General features: G+C 43.2%; 1 long non-coding RNA gene across 1 annotated transcript; it reads left to right on the forward strand.

Annotated features, from left to right (window-relative positions):
* The first annotated feature begins 952 nt into the window (after positions 1 to 952).
* LOC142740513 (uncharacterized) lies at positions 953 to 4,243 on the forward strand. Its single transcript, XR_012880749.1, has 4 exons — positions 953 to 1,011; positions 1,458 to 1,589; positions 2,422 to 2,488; positions 2,685 to 4,243. It is a non-coding gene; the product is annotated as an uncharacterized LOC142740513 (long non-coding RNA).
* Positions 4,244 to 4,672: the final 429 nt, after the last annotated feature.

Raw genomic sequence — 4,672 nt, forward strand, 5'->3', positions numbered from 1 at the left:
ATATATTATTATTCATTCTAGATATGAGGTTATTTTATGTTTATTCCATTATGTATTTTACAGACATTTATGACATCTGAATATGTGGCACCAGTGACAGCCGACATGCTAGGACATACACTGTATATATGTAAGTATTATAGCAAATGACAACCTATAGAAATTTTATAATTTGATGTCATCCAGAATGTTCCTATAGAGACACATGACAAGACTGTGGGAACAAATTCCCCAATGTTGTTCATCCAGGGCCTGTCTTAGGGGTGTGCGACCTGTGCGGTTACACTGGGTGCATCACCTGTCACTAATGAATGGGGCGCCACTGGTCTTCATGTCTGGGGCACCCATTGCTTGAACACTCAATCCCACTCTTGATGTAAAAAAAGTAAAGGGCACTGCTCAGGATGCAGATACAATTCCTTGATAATGGATTACATTACAGTGTGGCAGACAATACTTGTCTGGCAGTGTTATTTGGGCACTGTATGATTGCAGTATTTGAGTACTATATTCTACGCCATAAAGCTGAATTCAGACGCTGCAGATTTGCTGCGCGGCAAAGTTCACAAGTGTTACAGGTGAATAGTTACAGTCTCAAAAACTCATCCACATGTAGCAAAAGTAAACGCTGGGAATTTTGCTGCAGCTTTATATTATTATTATTATAGAAATGCTCCATAAAGAAGCTATTATGGTATTAGTAATATATAAGGGACTTGTTATTTATGTCATTTCCTAATACACATTTGGCTTATGGGGGAGCACACAGCACACACAGAGTGTCTACATTACCAGTACTGCAGTCTGTGCGCCACCATACAGGTCCGTCCACATGAAGTTGCTGTGTACATGAGCCCTAATGTACATTTCCTTCATTGTTGGGTGGTCTATACTGAGCACACGTCTGTCTGGAGAAATAAAACTACACAATTATTGTTTTTTCCAGAACATCTTAAGATCGGCTGCCTGCTGCCAGGGGGACTCTCTGAAGCAATATTTCATCTATGCAAGGTGCGTCTCTTATTAGTTACTATATGCAGTATCCACCAATACCCTCCACAGTTAGAATGACACTTTTTGTATGTCCTGGGTCAGAATGCCCCTTTTGTATGGCCCCACAGTAATGAAGCCCCCTTTTCTAAGCCCCGACTCAGTCCTTTTATCCCCCATATTAATAGTGCCCCCTTTGCTCCTATAAAATAAAAAATTATACTCACCTAATAGACGACCAACCGGGTCAGACATTTCGCTTCCTCCCTGCGCCGTTATTGTTTGTCCAATTTCAGGGGCGTATGGAGCCCCAGAGCTGTGGGCCACCCCAAATCCCTGGACCCCAGCCGGTCATCCTATTTACCCCTTTGGTAATTTTACACTGGTTGGGGACTGGACTCTGTTCTAGATAGAAATGTTGCCATTGATTGAGATTTGTCCTAATACATTGTCTTTCTTTCTCCTAGAATTAATTCCTCATAAGAGTTAATGATAACCACACGTCCCAGGAGGGCAGATCAAAGATTAAGCAGAGCCCTCCACCTCACATCACATAACGTTCTACATTCAGTCGGATGTATTCAGTAGGAGAGTCCAAGGTCAGTGTATTTTATTAACTGCATCTCTAAATGATCACATAGTGTGTATTACTGGTCAATACTGAAGAGGGCACTACCACCATAGATGGCCTGGGCACCCTCAACTTACACTGCCGATCCGGCATTTAGGGCCCAAACCTATAATATAAAAAAACAGAAAGATACAATCCCTAGTTTATTGACTGGGTGATGTTATTTGGGCACTGTATGATTTAATTATTTGGACACTACATGGTGCATCATAAGGGGGAGGACGTCACAGATACTGCACATGTCACCAATAAACCTAAGGCCGGCCCTGGATGTGACACAATAGCTGCCACGTGACATGCCATCCACACGGACATGACCGCTGTGGCCTAGCAACTAAAGACAACAGAACCACCAGCGCAGGAGCCACAGGGAATTTAAAAAATAAGTAGGGACAATTTGTTATTTTTAGCCATATGCGGCTTAGACTAAGGTTTATGAAACTGTCAGAAAACCGCTTTAATAATTATTTTGTCTGTTGAATCCAGAAATCCAATTTACCATTTTCTACTCTCTCTACTCCAGTCCAAAAGACTCCACAAAAGACAAATTAGAAGTTTTCCATTAAGGATAAGATTATATAGAAGAATAACAATAAGCTCCTGGTCCCTGATACAAAATCTATACCAGGGTCCTCCAACTATTATGTGCCATTATACTGCTGGTGTTATTTGTGTGGCAGAGGGGCATTGGACTCGCCCTGTGATAGAAAATGAAATGTGTGAAAGTAAATATATTATTATTCATTATAGATATGGGGTTATTTTATATATGTGCATTAAACCCATTATGTATTTTACAGACATTTATAACATCTGAATATGTGGCACCAGTGACAGCCGACATGCTAGGAGATCCACTGTATATATGTAAGTATTATAGCAAATAACAACCTATAGAAATTCTATAATGTGATGTCATCCAGAATGTTCCTATAGACACATGACAAGACTGTGGGAACAATCTCCCTGATGTTTTCAATAGGCTGAACATATATTTGTTGATATGATGAACCATACTAAGCGCACGTCATAATATCTTCACAGTTTATACTTTTTGTTCCAGAATTTCTTGAGATCGGCTGCCTGCTGCCAGGGGGACTCTCTGAAGTAATATTTCATCTATATGCGGTATGTCCATCATTAGTTACTATATACAGTATCCACCAGTAGCTCTGTACATTGAAAAAGTAATGAGCGGGCAAAATGCCAAGAAAGGCGTAGCAGTGGGGAGCCTTGGATAGTTGGTAGGAATAGGCATAATGTAAGTTAGGGTTATCTTTGTCCAAAATGCTGGCCACATGGCTCGGTTTGGGACTGAACGTAGGTGTAAGGTAATTGGGTGAGGGAGTGTAGGGGGATTTTAGACAGCTTTGGTCTGCCAAGAACATTTGCGATGTGTCAAGGCCTGGATGCAATAGACAAGGACTTAAGTGAGTTTCATTACACAGTCATAATCTGCAGGCATAGGTGATAATGGACACTGGCAGAATGTTTTTATATTTACAGCACTCAAGCGGAAAGCAATGGAAGGTGCCAGGATATTGCCACGTATAGAGCCCCCACAAGTCATGCAGCACAAGGACCTGGACTTGGGGTGTACTGGATTGTTTGGAGCAAATGGCATCAAGGAAGCAAGACAGGTATCCTCAATGGTATCATTCTAGCAAAAATTTGAGGGAACATGGCACGATGATGGGCCAAGTGCCAGGATCCTTGCGCAGGGATCCAGGGTCGATGAAGGCAGCAATATCCCAGTAGGGCCTCATCATCTCAACATGGGAGAGGGACACCTTGGGGTTGCCAAAATGTTTAGAACACGGGGTACTGGCACAATGTTTGGAATTACAGGAGCAGCGCATCTGGATGTAAAGAGAAGCAGAAGAAGGCAACAGTAGCTGGTTGAGTCTGATTCTGATCTGTCAGATGATAATAAGTGGTCTGATGTTGGGGATAGATTGGCTAATGGGCAAGACGTTTAAGATGCTGAAAAAAATGTTTACGCAGGATAAAGTAAAAAGGTAAAAGCGAGGAGGCGTGATACCGAAAGCCAATCCTTTACTGGAAAGAGGGGGTAAAGTTTGGGGCCAGGAAACATGTTTGTTGATTTCTACCTACACACACTTGTCCCAGGAAATGTTGGGAAACATAAGGGAGGAAAGGCTTGTCTAGTTTTTGTGATGTCTATGGAAGATTTTGTTTAGTATTGCAGTGTTATGGTGGTGGAGCAAAGACCCCCTTATTGATCAGGTGCCAATAAAAAGGGATGGTGCCTGTGAAGCAGGCTGGTAAGTATAAAAAAAATACATCTGTCGCATCTAAAAGAGGCATCAGTAAACGATGAAATAGACAAGGAGTTGAGTGAGTTGCATCATTAAAGCAGAATCTGCAGGCACGGATGACAATGGATACTTGCAGAATGTTTTTTGTGCCTACAGGACTCAAGTGAGAAGCAGTGGAAAGGACACGGATATCGCCACGGATAGGGCGTCCACGAGTCATGCAGCACAAGGAACTGGACTTCTGATGTAATTGACTGTTTGGAGGAGATGGCGCAGATTTGCCAAGAATGTAGTTGGCTTTCGAAGCGCGTAAGCAGTCTTGTATCATCACTTCAACATGCCGTGTGGTTTATAAAATGTTTTTCTAATAAAGTCATCACATTGTCATGAGGATTGCTGGACCGTATTTTCTTCTGTTTACTTTATATTTATTGGACAGTGCTAACGCCATACAGCCCTCCCTGTAGAGAGCGCCATACAGCCCTCCTGTAGAGAACGCCATACAGTCCCCCTGCATAGAACGCCATACAGCCCCCCCTGTAGAGAACGCCATACAGCCCCCCCTGTAGAGAACGCCATACAGCCCCTCCCCCTGTAGGGAACGCCATAAATCCCCCCCCTGTAGAGAACGCCATAGAGCCCCCCCCCTGTAGGGAACGCCATACAGCCCCCCCTGTAGGGAACGCCATACAGCCCCACCCTGTAGGGAATGCCATACAGCGTTCCCCCCCCTGTAGGGAACGCCATACAGCGTCCCCCCTCCCAAAAAAAT

The sequence above is a fragment of the Rhinoderma darwinii genome, chromosome 2, assembly GCF_050947455.1.
Source record: "Rhinoderma darwinii isolate aRhiDar2 chromosome 2, aRhiDar2.hap1, whole genome shotgun sequence".
NCBI lineage: Eukaryota > Metazoa > Chordata > Amphibia > Anura > Rhinodermatidae > Rhinoderma > Rhinoderma darwinii.